This window comes from Aquarana catesbeiana, linkage group LG13 (assembly GCF_042186555.1).
Source record: "Aquarana catesbeiana isolate 2022-GZ linkage group LG13, ASM4218655v1, whole genome shotgun sequence".
NCBI classification, from domain to species: Eukaryota; Metazoa; Chordata; class Amphibia; order Anura; family Ranidae; genus Aquarana; species Aquarana catesbeiana.
This window is the reverse complement of record NC_133336.1, coordinates 182,057,695-182,076,663: the sequence shown is the minus strand read 5'-3', so window position 1 is coordinate 182,076,663 and position 18,969 is coordinate 182,057,695.

Sequence of the window (18,969 nt, the reverse complement as noted above, 5' to 3'; positions counted from 1 at the left end):
CTAAGGAAAACTGTCTCATCATGAAAACCGAAGCAGAAACATTTGTAAAAACAAAAAACAGAAACATAAGAAATAAAGTCATGGACGAAAGAGGGGAGGGCAGGACAAAAGGCTCTCCCCACCAGTCCATGAGTCATTAATATATGAAAAATAACAGTAGAATATTTATAAATCATATATATATATCAAAAAAACCCCCAATAGACATTTATCATTCCGTATATTAATCCTTGGGCTACATGAGTGTGGAAATAAAGAGATCAGAGATAGGGAAATGGAGAAAAGGGGGAAAGAGGTTCAAGCCATAGAGCTAACAAAAGAGGCAGAGAAGATTAAATTCAGTCTGTTTTGCCAGAGCTAAAGCCTTCAAGGAAAGGTCTGAAACTTTCTGCCTTGTTTAGGCCTGGCGGGGTGGTAGCATCAAGATGTCTAATCCAACGCATTTCGCGTTGCAGAAGAGTCTTATTCCAGTCACCCCCTCGCAGGGGAACATGGACACGATCAACCACCGTGAAATTAACAGATGGCATCCTGTATCCATGTCCCCTGGCTACATGTCTGCCGAGGGGGACATACAAGTTTCCAATTTGCATACTCAGCAAATGTTTGCTGACACGCTGTCTGAATTCTTGTCGGGTTTTGCCGATGTAAAAGGCCCCGCATTGACATTGTGCCATATAGACAACCCCTTGGGTCTGGCAATTAGCAAAGTGTTTTAGTTGAAACTGCTCCCCATTAGGTAGCAAAAATGAGGTCCTCTTCCTTATCACACTGCAAAAAGAGCAGTTACCACATGGAAAGGTCCCCCATGTTTTGCAGGGGTCCCTTCTTTGGTTCCCCTTATATTCACTTTGAGTGAGTAGATCGGCTAGAGAACCTGCCTTCCGGAAAGTGATTTGAGGTTTTGAGGTTAACAGACTTCCTAGGATTGGATCATCGGTCAAAATTGGCCAGTATTTCGTGAGAATTTTTCTTATGGTGCTGTGCTCGTTAGAGTAGCGTAAAATGATCCTTGTGGTGTCATCAGATTTGCGGACTTTGGTCCCAAAGATTAAATTGTGTCTATCCAGAATTTTGACACGATTAAAGGCTTTTTTCAAAGAAGATTTGGTATATCCCCTTGAAAGTAATCTTTTACTGAGCTTGTCCGCCTCACTCTGGAAAGTTTCCATTGTGGTACAATTACGTTTCAATCTCAGGAACTGACTAAAGGGTATTGATTTTTTCAACGGTTCCGGATGGAAACTGTCAGCGTGCAAAAGGGTATTGCCGGCAGTCTCCTTCCTAAACAGTGTGCTGGCTACTTGCCCATTTTTGTTCTTGTAAATGGTAACATCTAAAAAGTTGATTTGTTGGCGGTCATAGGACATAGTGAAAAATAGATTCATATTGTTCTGATTCATTGCTTTAAGACAATTTTTCAAAGTGTCCTCTGGGCCGTTCCATATCAGGAAAATGTCGTCTATGTATCTTTTCCATAAGACAACGTGTTCTGTAAACATGGTTAGCTCATCGCTGGTCAAAAAACCTTTTTCCCACTCCCCCAGGTACAGGTTTGCATAGGAGGGGGCACAACAGGTCCCCATAGCAACCCCCTGTACCTGGAGGTAGTGGGAACCTCCAAATAGGAACACATTGTGTCGGAGGATGAAATCGAGCATTTCCAGGATGAATTGGTTAAATTTCCATTCGGTGGTAGCCCTTTGGCCTAGAACACGGCCCACCACAGCTACCCCCAAGTCATGTGGTATACTATTGTAAAGTGACTCAACGTCTATAGTCACTAAAAATGATGATTCTGGAATTGTAAGGTCATCCAAAATCTGTAATAAATGGATGGTATCCTTGGTGTAGGATGCCAATTCCAGAACATGAGGTCTGAGATGTTGGTCAATGACCTGACTGATGCTTTCTGATATACTCCCATTACCTGATATAATTGGGCGACCCGGAGGATTGTGTAAATCTTTATGCACTTTGGGGAGTGCATACATGGTGGGAATGCGAGGATGTTTAGTGCGTATGAATTCTAATAACTCGCCAGTGATTGCTCCTATTGAAAAAGCCTCATCAACTAGTCGATAGAACTCTTGATTGAATCCATCGACTAGGGACGCTGAGATCCTTCGATAGCATTTACGATTATTGAGGATCTTCAAACACATCTCCTCATATTTAGAGTTGTCCATTAATACGATGTTGCCGCCCTTATCAGATCCCTTGATTGTTATATCTAAGTTGTTTTTCAAAGAATGTAAAGCACCTTGTTGCTCATGGGTCAAGTTTCTGATGGATTTGTCTTTGTTTAATAATTCGATTTCTTTAGATGTTTGTTTAACAAATAAGGCCAGGGCCGGATTCTGGCTAAGTGCTGGAAATCTATGCGATTTCCTCTTAAAACGTTTATGTTGTTGTGAAACATCAGTTTTTTCCTCTTCGCTGTCATCACTTTCCCAGGCATCTAGCCAATTTGACTCAGTTCCCTCATTCTCCTGTAACAGTAGATTTAGGTCTCGAAGGGCCCTAAAATCTGCTGCTTTAAGATTTGGTGCAATTGTTTCTTCCCCTTTCTTAGTTTTGGTGTACATACTTTTGAAAAGTAGTTTTCTTGCAAACATGAAAATATCTTTCACCACCTCAAAGTTATCAAGGCTTCTACTGGGACAAAAAGAGAGTCCCAGAGAAAGAACCTCCTTCTCGGCCTCAGTCAAGATGTGTGAGGATAAATTGATAATATTTAGCCTCTCCTCTACACATTCGGAGTCGGTGTCGAAACCTGCTCCTTGTGTGTGGCTAGGGCCTGTGTTAAAGTCATCTTGTCTAAAAAAGTATCCAACTGAGTTTGATTTTTTGGAATAGCTCCTAAATCTTTGGTGATTTTAATTGCTTTGCTTTTCCCGGAGCTGGATGTCTTACTATTCTCCATGGGTCTTGATGTAGTTTCGCCTTTACTTCCCCGTAGGGTATGTGGGGTATCTATATTCTTTTTCTTATGGATTTGTTGTAATTCACCCTCCATTTCTTGAGTTTTAGCAAAAGGACCTTTTCTCTTCCTCACAAAACGATCTGTGAGGGAAGAAGCTGACCTCAGACCTCATGTTCTGGAATTGGCATCCTACACCAAGGATACCATCCATTTATTACAGATTTTGGATGACCTTACAATTCCAGAATCATCATTTTTAGTGACTATAGACGTTGAGTCACTTTACAATAGTATACCACATGACTTGGGGGTAGCTGTGGTGGGCCGTGTTCTAGGCCAAAGGGCTACCACCGAATGGAAATTTAACCAATTCATCCTGGAAATGCTCGATTTCATCCTCCGACACAATGTGTTCCTATTTGGAGGTTCCCACTACCTCCAGGTACAGGGGGTTGCTATGGGGACCTGTTGTGCCCCCTCCTATGCAAACCTGTACCTGGGGGAGTGGGAAAAAGGTTTTTTGACCAGCGATGAGCTAACCATGTTTACAGAACACGTTGTCTTATGGAAAAGATACATAGACGACATTTTCCTGATATGGAACGGCCCAGAGGACACTTTGAAAAATTGTCTTAAAGCAATGAATCAGAACAATATGAATCTATTTTTCACTATGTCCTATGACCGCCAACAAATCAACTTTTTAGATGTTACCATTTACAAGAACAAAAATGGGCAAGTAGCCAGCACACTGTTTAGGAAGGAGACTGCCGGCAATACCCTTTTGCACGCTGACAGTTTCCATCCGGAACCGTTGAAAAAATCAATACCCTTTAGTCAGTTCCTGAGATTGAAACGTAATTGTACCACAATGGAAACTTTCCAGAGTGAGGCGGACAAGCTCAGTAAAAGATTACTTTCAAGGGGATATACCAAATCTTCTTTGAAAAAAGCCTTTAATCGTGTCAAAATTCTGGATAGACACAATTTAATCTTTGGGACCAAAGTCCGCAAATCTGATGACACCACAAGGATCATTTTACGCTACTCTAACGAGCACAGCACCATAAGAAAAATTCTCACGAAATACTGGCCAATTTTGACCGATGATCCAATCCTAGGAAGTCTGTTAACCTCAAAACCTCAAATCACTTTCCGGAAGGCAGGTTCTCTAGCCGATCTACTCACTCAAAGTGAATATAAGGGGAACCAAAGAAGGGACCCCTGCAAAACATGGGGGACCTTTCCATGTGGTAACTGCTCTTTTTGCAGTGTGATAAGGAAGATGACCTCATTTTTGCTACCTAATGGGGAGCAGTTTCAACTAAAACACTTTGCTAATTGCCAGACCCAAGGGGTTGTCTATATGGCACAATGTCAATGCGGGGCCTTTTACATCGGCAAAACCCGACAAGAATTCAGACAGCGTGTCAGCAAACATTTGCTGAGTATGCAAATTGGAAACTTGTATGTCCCCCTCGGCAGACATGTAGCCAGGGGACATGGATACAGGATGCCATCTGTTAATTTCACGGTGGTTGATCGTGTCCATGTTCCCCTGCGAGGGGGTGACTGGAATAAGACTCTTCTGCAACGCGAAATGCGTTGGATTAGACATCTTGATGCTACCACCCCGCCAGGCCTAAACGAGGCAGAAAGTTTCAGACCTTTCCTTGAAGGCTTTAGCTCTGGCAAAACAGACTGAATTTAATCTTCTCTGCCTCTTTTGTTAGCTCTATGGCCTGAACCTCTTTCCCCCTTTTCTCCATTTCCCTATCTCTGATCTCTTTATTTCCACACTCATGTAGCCCAAGGATTAATATACGGAATGATAAATGTCTATTGGGGGTTTTTTTGATATATATATATGATTTATAAATATTCTACTGTTATTTTTCATATATTAATGACTCATGGACTGGTGGGGAGAGCCTTTTGTCCTGCCCTCCCCTCTTTCGTCCATGACTTTATTTCTTATGTTTCTGTTTTTTGTTTTTACAAATGTTTCTGCTTCGGTTTTCATGATGAGACAGTTTTCCTTAGATGGCGGCCCCTCCTCTCCCCGTTCGGGAATGTGGTCATATCGTGCACCCGGCACAGTGGGGGGGGCCCTGACTTTGGTCTAAGGACCCCCTTTCTTTCCATTGCCATCCAAGGGCGCCCCGTTGGATGCCACTGTTTGGCTTTTAATGGAGTTCTCTGTGTCGGGGGCCTTTATTCTCCCATGGAGGATATTTCTCCCCTTTGAGGGTTTCCTTTCCTCCTATGAATGAGTCTCTGCCCCAGTACTGGACACGTGGTATATTTTCTTTTTCCCACTTGTCCAGTTACATTCAATAATTCTTTAGTGATTGACCTTTATGCATCATTCATACTTACATTGTTTTTCATTATTACAATTTTATTTCTATATTTCTTATCTTTTTGAGACCAGGGTATGTATTGCACAATAAATATTTCCGCTCGATCCGCAATGGTTTGGGAGCTGCTTTTGACATGCTCCCATACACATGTGGATCTGATCGAGGATGTTCCCGCACCCCCTGGAATCTGCTGCAGATTTTTTGTGCAGCAGTATTGTCCCGCCCCTGTCCTTACATGTATCTCCATTTTTTGGAAATCTAGTGATGAGCGGAGCGTGAGTAACAGCCTGCTTCTATTTCTGGACACGTGAGTGTTCTTTTCTTATTAGTGTCTGCAATGCATGTCTCCTCCACAGCACCCTTCCGGTCATTGATGACTTCCGGGAGGGGCACCCTTCCGGTCATTGATGACTTCCGGGAGGGGCAGGGCGGAGGATCGGCTTGTCTCTCTCTATGAATCAATTAATGGAGCGGGGGAAGTGGCGCCGCTTCCGCTTTGACGGAGTGACGTCACTGTCCCGCGTTTGTTAAACGTCACAGGTGCACTGACTCTTAAGGAGAAGGCCGGGAGCCCCTGAGCCGCCAGCGTCATTTCTCTGCTACCCTTTGAGGAGAACGGACAGTCTGTGGGTTGGTGCTGCAATCTGGAACTGATCTCTGTCCTTTTTGGACCTGCTTGTGGACTCTATACTCAGTAAGCTTTAATTCTTACCATCTTGTCTCCCTCTTTGAATGACATACTCTACTCATATTACACTGTGGATACAATTTGGAGAAGGAGAGATCTTTCTATACCAATTGATACATTTTATCATTTTTTTTCTTTTCTAGGAAGGAAAACTTTCCTTCTTGTTTACACATGGAAAATAAACTCCTTATACTTGAAGATATTTCAAATCATTTTTTATAGAAGGTTGGTTTTGATCTCCGCAAATGTGATTGTTTTACATAGAGGATACATAAATTTACACGTATTTATATATATTTTCCAGATTGCACATATACTCTCCTCCCCCCCAGGTGTTTTTTCACTTGGGGGAATTTGGCGTCTCTCCTTGGATCTTTATATCTGGGGGCTCTTCTGCACGATTAAAGACGTTTCACTAACCGGACGGGGGGATGTTTGGGGTCGCTATACTGAGAATTCGTTGGGTCGGTCATGATTACTGTAAGCACTCTCTTGTTTTTTTTTTTTTTTTTTTTTTTTTTTTTTTATTTTATATTATTGTTTTTTGGTACTGTAAATATGTATATACATATACTCATGTTACCTTTATGCCTTCCAGATGATGGCAAGGTTTATCCCTGAAGAAGAAATTTAATTATTTTGAAACGCGTTGGAATTTCTTTGCCACATTTGTAATATATCTTATTGTCCTTTTTTCAATGTATTTGTTCATGTGACTTATTTACTTTTTATTTTAATACCAATTTTGTATCAATAAATTTATCTAAATTTTAAATATTTTTGCTTTTTGTTGCCTTAAAAATCCCCGTTTTTGAGGTTCCTATTTTATGCTGTATAGGGATGATGGCAACTTTTTCATAACTATCCTTGAGGAGTCTATATTATTTCTATATTCTTGGGGTGGACAATACACCCACATCCTCAAATTTCAGACTCTCTCTTAGTTGTGAACCCCACATTTAGACCATCTTATATATTATTTGTTGTGAAATTCTGGGGATGGCCCTTGGTTAAGGGAGTTACTTCCGGTTTCTGGTTTTTCACCTTTTGGTCTTTAGTTATTGTTTTGACCAAATATCATAACTATTTATCTTCACTGTTTTCTCTGCGTGGCTATTCAGGATGGGTGATCTTTTGGGTGAGAATTGGGAGGACCTCATGTCCACTATTCAAAGTAATTATCAACTTAAAGAACAAGTTAAAACTGACTTGATTTCACTTTTCCATAGTCTTACCAAAGCTTTGGAAAAGAAATGTGCCTTACATTGGCACATACAATCCTTTGAGCGGTATATTCAAGAAAACATTAATCCAATAGGTTTAAGGATCCAAATCTTCCCTATGGTGGATCATATATCTGATAATTTAAAGAAAAACTGGGAATCCAAACTGAATGATTGCTCTAGGAATCTTATGATGTTATTGCAGGATGAATATAGATTACAATTGAATAATCTTGACACTGAAATCGATGCTCTCTATGCTCGTTTAACTCCCCTGAAAACACATGAAGACTATTTAACCCTCGAAGAAAAACTGAGGGAACATCTTAAAACCTCTAGCAAAGTTATCCTCCAGAAAAAAGACAAAAAATTCTGGAGAGATAAAAACGCATTTAGGGAAAATAGAGCTTATAGATGGCACCAAAACAAAGATTTCAGAAATAAAACCACCAAAAAATCCTCTAAAAACAAAGGGGAAAAAGTGATTACAGTTCAGATACCAACTCCAATGCTTCTTCCTCAGCTTCTTCCCTCACAGATCGTTTTGTGAGGAAGAGAAAAGGTCCTTTTGCTAAAACTCAAGAAATGGAGGGTGAATTACAACAAATCCATAAGAAAAAGAATATAGATACCCCACATACCCTACGGGGAAGTAAAGGCGAAACTACATCAAGACCCATGGAGAATAGTAAGACATCCAGCTCCGGGAAAAGCAAAGCAATTAAAATCACTAAAGATTTAGGAGCTATTCCAAAAAATCAAACTCAGTTGGATACTTTTTTAGACAAGATGACTTTAACACAGGCCCTAGCCACACACAAGGAGCAGGTTTCGACACCGACTCCGAATGTGTAGAGGAGAGGCTAAATATTATCAATTTATCCTCACACATCTTGACTGAGGCCGAGAAGGAGGTTCTTTCTCTGGGACTCTCTTTTTGTCCCAGTAGAAGCCTTGATAACTTTGAGGTGGTGAAAGATATTTTCATGTTTGCAAGAAAACTACTTTTCAAAAGTATGTACACCAAAACTAAGAAAGGGGAAGAAACAATTGCACCAAATCTTAAAGCAGCAGATTTTAGGGCCCTTCGAGACCTAAATCTACTGTTACAGGAGAATGAGGGAACTGAGTCAAATTGGCTAGATGCCTGGGAAAGTGATGACAGCGAAGAGGAAAAAACTGATGTTTCACAACAACATAAACGTTTTAAGAGGAAATCGCATAGATTTCCAGCACTTAGCCAGAATCCGGCCCTGGCCTTATTTGTTAAACAAACATCTAAAGAAATCGAATTATTAAACAAAGACAAATCCATCAGAAACTTGACCCATGAGCAACAAGGTGCTTTACATTCTTTGAAAAACAACTTAGATATAACAATCAAGGGATCTGATAAGGGCGGCAACATCGTATTAATGGACAACTCTAAATATGAGGAGATGTGTTTGAAGATCCTCAATAATCGTAAATGCTATCGAAGGATCTCAGCGTCCCTAGTCGATGGATTCAATCAAGAGTTCTATCGACTAGTTGATGAGGCTTTTTCAATAGGAGCAATATCTGGCGAGTTATTAGAATTCATACGCACTAAACATCCTCGCATTCCCACCATGTATGCACTCCCCAAAGTGCATAAAGATTTACACAATCCTCCGGGTCGCCCAATTATATCAGGTAATGGGAGTATATCAGAAAGCATCAGTCAGGTCATTGACCAACATCTCAGACCTCATGTTCTGGAATTGGCATCCTACACCAAGGATACCATCCATTTATTACAGATTTTGGATGACCTTACAATTCCAGAATCATCATTTTTAGTGACTATAGACGTTGAGTCACTTTACAATAGTATACCACATGACTTGGGGGTAGCTGTGGTGGGCCGTGTTCTAGGCCAAAGGGCTACCACCGAATGGAAATTTAACCAATTCATCCTGGAAATGCTCGATTTCATCCTCCGACACAATGTGTTCCTATTTGGAGGTTCCCACTACCTCCAGGTACAGGGGGTTGCTATGGGGACCTGTTGTGCCCCCTCCTATGCAAACCTGTACCTGGGGGAGTGGGAAAAAGGTTTTTTGACCAGCGATGAGCTAACCATGTTTACAGAACACGTTGTCTTATGGAAAAGATACATAGACGACATTTTCCTGATATGGAACGGCCCAGAGGACACTTTGAAAAATTGTCTTAAAGCAATGAATCAGAACAATATGAATCTATTTTTCACTATGTCCTATGACCGCCAACAAATCAACTTTTTAGATGTTACCATTTACAAGAACAAAAATGGGCAAGTAGCCAGCACACTGTTTAGGAAGGAGACTGCCGGCAATACCCTTTTGCACGCTGACAGTTTCCATCCGGAACCGTTGAAAAAATCAATACCCTTTAGTCAGTTCCTGAGATTGAAACGTAATTGTACCACAATGGAAACTTTCCAGAGTGAGGCGGACAAGCTCAGTAAAAGATTACTTTCAAGGGGATATACCAAATCTTCTTTGAAAAAAGCCTTTAATCGTGTCAAAATTCTGGATAGACACAATTTAATCTTTGGGACCAAAGTCCGCAAATCTGATGACACCACAAGGATCATTTTACGCTACTCTAACGAGCACAGCACCATAAGAAAAATTCTCACGAAATACTGGCCAATTTTGACCGATGATCCAATCCTAGGAAGTCTGTTAACCTCAAAACCTCAAATCACTTTCCGGAAGGCAGGTTCTCTAGCCGATCTACTCACTCAAAGTGAATATAAGGGGAACCAAAGAAGGGACCCCTGCAAAACATGGGGGACCTTTCCATGTGGTAACTGCTCTTTTTGCAGTGTGATAAGGAAGAGGACCTCATTTTTGCTACCTAATGGGGAGCAGTTTCAACTAAAACACTTTGCTAATTGCCAGACCCAAGGGGTTGTCTATATGGCACAATGTCAATGCGGGGCCTTTTACATCGGCAAAACCCGACAAGAATTCAGACAGCGTGTCAGCAAACATTTGCTGAGTATGCAAATTGGAAACTTGTATGTCCCCCTCGGCAGACATGTAGCCAGGGGACATGGATACAGGATGCCATCTGTTAATTTCACGGTGGTTGATCGTGTCCATGTTCCCCTGCGAGGGGGTGACTGGAATAAGACTCTTCTGCAACGCGAAATGCGTTGGATTAGACATCTTGATGCTACCACCCCGCCAGGCCTAAACGAGGCAGAAAGTTTCAGACCTTTCCTTGAAGGCTTTAGCTCTGGCAAAACAGACTGAATTTAATCTTCTCTGCCTCTTTTGTTAGCTCTATGGCTTGAACCTCTTTCCCCCTTTTCTCCATTTCCCTATCTCTGATCTCTTTATTTCCACACTCATGTAGCCCAAGGATTAATATACGGAATGATAAATGTCTATTGGGGGTTTTTTTGATATATATATATGATTTATAAATATTCTACTGTTATTTTTCATATATTAATGACTCATGGACTGGTGGGGAGAGCCTTTTGTCCTGCCCTCCCCTCTTTCGTCCATGACTTTATTTCTTATGTTTCTGTTTTTTGTTTTTACAAATGTTTCTGCTTCGGTTTTCATGATGAGACAGTTTTCCTTAGATGGCGGCCCCTCCTCTCCCCGTTCGGGAATGTGGTCATATCGTGCACCCGGCACAGTGGGGGGGGCCCTGACTTTGGTCTAAGGACCCCCTTTCTTTCCATTGCCATCCAAGGGCGCCCCGTTGGATGCCACTGTTTGGCTTTTAATGGAGTTCTCTGTGTCGGGGGCCTTTATTCTCCCATGGAGGATATTTCTCCCCTTTGAGGGTTTCCTTTCCTCCTATGAATGAGTCTCTGCCCCAGTACTGGACACGTGGTATATTTTCTTTTTCCCACTTGTCCAGTTACATTCAATAATTCTTTAGTGATTGACCTTTATGCATCATTCATACTTACATTGTTTTTCATTATTACAATTTTATTTCTATATTTCTTATCTTTTTGAGACCAGGGTATGTATTGCACAATAAATATTTCCGCTCGATCCGCAATGGTTTGGGAGCTGCTTTTGACATGCTCCCATACACATGTGGATCTGATCGAGGATGTTCCCGCACCCCCTGGAATCTGCTGCAGATTTTTTGTGCAGCAGTATTGTCCCGCCCCTGTCCTTACATGTATCTCCATTTTTTGGAAATCTAGTGATGAGCGGAGCGTGAGTAACAGCCTGCTTCTATTTCTGGACACGTGAGTGTTCTTTTCTTATTAGTGTCTGCAATGCATGTCTCCTCCACAGCACCCTTCCGGTCATTGATGACTTCCGGGAGGGGCACCCTTCCGGTCATTGATGACTTCCGGGAGGGGCAGGGCGGAGGATCGGCTTGTCTCTCTCTATGAATCAATTAATGGAGCGGGGGAAGTGGCGCCGCTTCCGCTTTGACGGAGTGACGTCACTGTCCCGCGTTTGTTAAACGTCACAGGTGCACTGACTCTTAAGGAGAAGGCCGGGAGCCCCTGAGCCGCCAGCGTCATTTCTCTGCTACCCTTTGAGGAGAACGGACAGTCTGTGGGTTGGTGCTGCAATCTGGAACTGATCTCTGTCCTTTTTGGACCTGCTTGTGGACTCTATACTCAGTAAGCTTTAATTCTTACCATCTTGTCTCCCTCTTTGAATGACATACTCTACTCATATTACACTGTGGATACAATTTGGAGAAGGAGAGATCTTTCTATACCAATTGATACATTTTATCATTTTTTTTTCTTTTCTAGGAAGGAAAACTTTCCTTCTTGTTTACACATGGAAAATAAACTCCTTATACTTGAAGATATTTCAAATCATTTTTTATAGAAGGTTGGTTTTGATCTCCGCAAATGTGATTGTTTTACATAGAGGATACATAAATTTACACGTATTTATATATATTTTCCAGATTGCACATATACTCTCCTCCCCCCCAGGTGTTTTTTCACTTGGGGGAATTTGGCGTCTCTCCTTGGATCTTTATATCTGGGGGCTCTTCTGCACGATTAAAGACGTTTCACTAACCGGACGGGGGGATGTTTGGGGTCGCTATACTGAGAATTCGTTGGGTCGGTCATGATTACTGTAAGCACTCTCTTGTTTTTTTTTTTTTTTTTTTTTTTTTTTTATTTTATTTTATATTATTGTTTTTTGGTACTGTAAATATGTATATACATATACTCATGTTACCTTTATGCCTTCCAGATGATGGCAAGGTTTATCCCTGAAGAAGAAATTTAATTATTTTGAAACGCGTTGGAATTTCTTTGCCACATTTGTAATATATCTTATTGTCCTTTTTTCAATGTATTTGTTCATGTGACTTATTTACTTTTTATTTTAATACCAATTTTGTATCAATAAATTTATCTAAATTTTAAATATTTTTGCTTTTTGTTGCCTTAAAAATCCCCGTTTTTGAGGTTCCTATTTTATGCTGTATAGGGATGATGGCAACTTTTTCATAACTATCCTTGAGGAGTCTATATTATTTCTATATTCTTGGGGTGGACAATACACCCACATCCTCAAATTTCAGACTCTCTCTTAGTTGTGAACCCCACATTTAGACCATCTTATATATTATTTGTTGTGAAATTCTGGGGATGGCCCTTGGTTAAGGGAGTTACTTCCGGTTTCTGGTTTTTCACCTTTTGGTCTTTAGTTATTGTTTTGACCAAATATCATAACTATTTATCTTCACTGTTTTCTCTGCGTGGCTATTCAGGATGGGTGATCTTTTGGGTGAGAATTGGGAGGACCTCATGTCCACTATTCAAAGTAATTATCAACTTAAAGAACAAGTTAAAACTGACTTGATTTCACTTTTCCATAGTCTTACCAAAGCTTTGGAAAAGAAATGTGCCTTACATTGGCACATACAATCCTTTGAGCGGTATATTCAAGAAAACATTAATCCAATAGGTTTAAGGATCCAAATCTTCCCTATGGTGGATCATATATCTGATAATTTAAAGAAAAACTGGGAATCCAAACTGAATGATTGCTCTAGGAATCTTATGATGTTATTGCAGGATGAATATAGATTACAATTGAATAATCTTGACACTGAAATCGATGCTCTCTATGCTCGTTTAACTCCCCTGAAAACACATGAAGACTATTTAACCCTCGAAGAAAAACTGAGGGAACATCTTAAAACCTCTAGCAAAGTTATCCTCCAGAAAAAAGACAAAAAATTCTGGAGAGATAAAAACGCATTTAGGGAAAATAGAGCTTATAGATGGCACCAAAACAAAGATTTCAGAAATAAAACCACCAAAAAATCCTCTAAAAACAAAGGGGAAAAAAGTGATTACAGTTCAGATACCAACTCCAATGCTTCTTCCTCAGCTTCTTCCCTCACAGATCGTTTTGTGAGGAAGAGAAAAGGTCCTTTTGCTAAAACTCAAGAAATGGAGGGTGAATTACAACAAATCCATAAGAAAAAGAATATAGATACCCCACATACCCTACGGGGAAGTAAAGGCGAAACTACATCAAGACCCATGGAGAATAGTAAGACATCCAGCTCCGGGAAAAGCAAAGCAATTAAAATCACTAAAGATTTAGGAGCTATTCCAAAAAATCAAACTCAGTTGGATACTTTTTTAGACAAGATGACTTTAACACAGGCCCTAGCCACACACAAGGAGCAGGTTTCGACACCGACTCCGAATGTGTAGAGGAGAGGCTAAATATTATCAATTTATCCTCACACATCTTGACTGAGGCCGAGAAGGAGGTTCTTTCTCTGGGACTCTCTTTTTGTCCCAGTAGAAGCCTTGATAACTTTGAGGTGGTGAAAGATATTTTCATGTTTGCAAGAAAACTACTTTTCAAAAGTATGTACACCAAAACTAAGAAAGGGGAAGAAACAATTGCACCAAATCTTAAAGCAGCAGATTTTAGGGCCCTTCGAGACCTAAATCTACTGTTACAGGAGAATGAGGGAACTGAGTCAAATTGGCTAGATGCCTGGGAAAGTGATGACAGCGAAGAGGAAAAAACTGATGTTTCACAACAACATAAACGTTTTAAGAGGAAATCGCATAGATTTCCAGCACTTAGCCAGAATCCGGCCCTGGCCTTATTTGTTAAACAAACATCTAAAGAAATCGAATTATTAAACAAAGACAAATCCATCAGAAACTTGACCCATGAGCAACAAGGTGCTTTACATTCTTTGAAAAACAACTTAGATATAACAATCAAGGGATCTGATAAGGGCGGCAACATCGTATTAATGGACAACTCTAAATATGAGGAGATGTGTTTGAAGATCCTCAATAATCGTAAATGCTATCGAAGGATCTCAGCGTCCCTAGTCGATGGATTCAATCAAGAGTTCTATCGACTAGTTGATGAGGCTTTTTCAATAGGAGCAATCACTGGCGAGTTATTAGAATTCATACGCACTAAACATCCTCGCATTCCCACCATGTATGCACTCCCCAAAGTGCATAAAGATTTACACAATCCTCCGGGTCGCCCAATTATATCAGGTAATGGGAGTATATCAGAAAGCATCAGTCAGGTCATTGACCAACATCTCAGACCTCATGTTCTGGAATTGGCATCCTACACCAAGGATACCATCCATTTATTACAGATTTTGGATGACCTTACAATTCCAGAATCATCATTTTTAGTGACTATAGACGTTGAGTCACTTTACAATAGTATACCACATGACTTGGGGGTAGCTGTGGTGGGCCGTGTTCTAGGCCAAAGGGCTACCACCGAATGGAAATTTAACCAATTCATCCTGGAAATGCTCGATTTCATCCTCCGACACAATGTGTTCCTATTTGGAGGTTCCCACTACCTCCAGGTACAGGGGGTTGCTATGGGGACCTGTTGTGCCCCCTCCTATGCAAACCTGTACCTGGGGGAGTGGGAAAAAGGTTTTTTGACCAGCGATGAGCTAACCATGTTTACAGAACACGTTGTCTTATGGAAAAGATACATAGACGACATTTTCCTGATATGGAACGGCCCAGAGGACACTTTGAAAAATTGTCTTAAAGCAATGAATCAGAACAATATGAATCTATTTTTCACTATGTCCTATGACCGCCAACAAATCAACTTTTTAGATGTTACCATTTACAAGAACAAAAATGGGCAAGTAGCCAGCACACTGTTTAGGAAGGAGACTGCCGGCAATACCCTTTTGCACGCTGACAGTTTCCATCCGGAACCGTTGAAAAAATCAATACCCTTTAGTCAGTTCCTGAGATTGAAACGTAATTGTACCACAATGGAAACTTTCCAGAGTGAGGCGGACAAGCTCAGTAAAAGATTACTTTCAAGGGGATATACCAAATCTTCTTTGAAAAAAGCCTTTAATCGTGTCAAAATTCTGGATAGACACAATTTAATCTTTGGGACCAAAGTCCGCAAATCTGATGACACCACAAGGATCATTTTACGCTACTCTAACGAGCACAGCACCATAAGAAAAATTCTCACGAAATACTGGCCAATTTTGACCGATGATCCAATCCTAGGAAGTCTGTTAACCTCAAAACCTCAAATCACTTTCCGGAAGGCAGGTTCTCTAGCCGATCTACTCACTCAAAGTGAATATAAGGGGAACCAAAGAAGGGACCCCTGCAAAACATGGGGGACCTTTCCATGTGGTAACTGCTCTTTTTGCAGTGTGATAAGGAAGAGGACCTCATTTTTGCTACCTAATGGGGAGCAGTTTCAACTAAAACACTTTGCTAATTGCCAGACCCAAGGGGTTGTCTATATGGCACAATGTCAATGCGGGGCCTTTTACATCGGCAAAACCCGACAAGAATTCAGACAGCGTGTCAGCAAACATTTGCTGAGTATGCAAATTGGAAACTTGTATGTCCCCCTCGGCAGACATGTAGCCAGGGGACATGGATACAGGATGCCATCTGTTAATTTCACGGTGGTTGATCGTGTCCATGTTCCCCTGCGAGGGGGTGACTGGAATAAGACTCTTCTGCAACGCGAAATGCGTTGGATTAGACATCTTGATGCTACCACCCCGCCAGGCCTAAACGAGGCAGAAAGTTTCAGACCTTTCCTTGAAGGCTTTAGCTCTGGCAAAACAGACTGAATTTAATCTTCTCTGCCTCTTTTGTTAGCTCTATGGCTTGAACCTCTTTCCCCCTTTTCTCCATTTCCCTATCTCTGATCTCTTTATTTCCACACTCATGTAGCCCAAGGATTAATATACGGAATGATAAATGTCTATTGGGGGTTTTTTTGATATATATATATGATTTATAAATATTCTACTGTTATTTTTCATATATTAATGACTCATGGACTGGTGGGGAGAGCCTTTTGTCCTGCCCTCCCCTCTTTCGTCCATGACTTTATTTCTTATGTTTCTGTTTTTTGTTTTTACAAATGTTTCTGCTTCGGTTTTCATGATGAGACAGTTTTCCTTAGATGGCGGCCCCTCCTCTCCCCGTTCGGGAATGTGGTCATATCGTGCACCCGGCACAGTGGGGGGGGCCCTGACTTTGGTCTAAGGACCCCCTTTCTTTCCATTGCCATCCAAGGGCGCCCCGTTGGATGCCACTGTTTGGCTTTTAATGGAGTTCTCTGTGTCGGGGGCCTTTATTCTCCCATGGAGGATATTTCTCCCCTTTGAGGGTTTCCTTTCCTCCTATGAATGAGTCTCTGCCCCAGTACTGGACACGTGGTATATTTTCTTTTTCCCACTTGTCCAGTTACATTCAATAATTCTTTAGTGATTGACCTTTATGCATCATTCATACTTACATTGTTTTTCATTATTACAATTTTATTTCTATATTTCTTATCTTTTTGAGACCAGGGTATGTATTGCACAATAAATATTTCCGCTCGATCCGCAATGGTTTGGGAGCTGCTTTTGACATGCTCCCATACACATGTGGATCTGATCGAGGATGTTCCCGCACCCCCTGGAATCTGCTGCAGATTTTTTGTGCAGCAGTATTGTCCCGCCCCTGTCCTTACATGTATCTCCATTTTTTGGAAATCTAGTGATGAGCGGAGCGTGAGTAACAGCCTGCTTCTATTTCTGGACACGTGAGTGTTCTTTTCTTATTAGTGTCTGCAATGCATGTCTCCTCCACAGCACCCTTCCGGTCATTGATGACTTCCGGGAGGGGCACCCTTCCGGTCATTGATGACTTCCGGGAGGGGCAGGGCGGAGGATCGGCTTGTCTCTCTCTATGAATCAATTAATGGAGCGGGGGAAGTGGCGCCGCTTCCGCTTTGACGGAGTGACGTCACTGTCCCGCGTTTGTTAAACGTCACAGGTGCACTGACTCTTAAGGAGAAGGCCGGGAGCCCCTGAGCCGCCAGCGTCATTTCTCTGCTACCCTTTGAGGAGAACGGACAGTCTGTGGGTTGGTGCTGCAATCTGGAACTGATCTCTGTCCTTTTTGGACCTGCTTGTGGACTCTATACTCAGTAAGCTTTAATTCTTACCATCTTGTCTCCCTCTTTGAATGACATACTCTACTCATATTACACTGTGGATACAATTTGGAGAAGGAGAGATCTTTCTATACCAATTGATACATTTTATCATTTTTTTTTCTTTTCTAGGAAGGAAAACTTTCCTTCTTGTTTACACATGGAAAATAAACTCCTTATACTTGAAGATATTTCAAATCATTTTTTATAGAAGGTTGGTTTTGATCTCCGCAAATGTGATTGTTTTACATAGAGGATACATAAATTTACACGTATTTATATATATTTTCCAGATTGCACATATACTCTCCTCCCCCCCAGGTGTTTTTTCACTTGGGGGAATTTGGCGTCTCTCCTTGGATCTTTATATCTGGGGGCTCTTCTGCACGATTAAAGACGTTTCACTAACCGGACGGGGGGATGTTTGGGGTCGCTATACTGAGAATTCGTTGGGTCGGTCATGATTACTGTAAGCACTCTCTTGTTTTTTTTTTTTTTTTTTTTTTTTTTTTTTATTTTATTTTATATTATTGTTTTTTGGTACTGTAAATATGTATATACATATACTCATGTTACCTTTATGCCTTCCAGATGATGGCAAGGTTTATCCCTGAAGAAGAAATTTAATTATTTTGAAACGCGTTGGAATTTCTTTGCCACATTTGTAATATATCTTATTGTCCTTTTTTCAATGTATTTGTTCATGTGACTTATTTACTTTTTATTTTAATACCAATTTTGTATCAATAAATTTATCTAAATTTTAAATATTTTTGCTTTTTGTTGCCTTAAAAATCCCCGTTTTTGAGGTTCCTATTTTATGCTGTATAGGGATGATGGCAACTTTTTCATAACTATCCTTGAGGAGTCTATATTATTTCTCCAGTACCTCGTGCATTGGAAGGGGTTTGGTCCTGAGGAGAAGTCATGGATCAAGGCTTCTGAGGTCTTTGCACCTCGTCTGTTGAGGAAGTTTCATTTGAAGTTCCCCTCTAAACCTGGTCCCAGGTGGGGAAGGGGGAGGCCTCGTAAGAGGGGGGGTACTGTCATGGTTATGCAATAGAGTTTTGTCTGTCAGCTTACCTATCTCCATGTGTTCATCTCTAAAGACCAGCTGACTCTCACCTGACTGCTTTTATTAACTCTCCTCTAGCATGGCTCCACCCCAGCTCCTATCAGAGAATTCTATATTAACCTCTGCACTGCAGGCCAGCCCTGCTGATCAACCTTTGTATGTTTTGGCTTCCTGTTCCTGCCTGCCATTTTCTCTTCATTGTTTCTGTTACCGACCTTGGCGTGTTCTCAA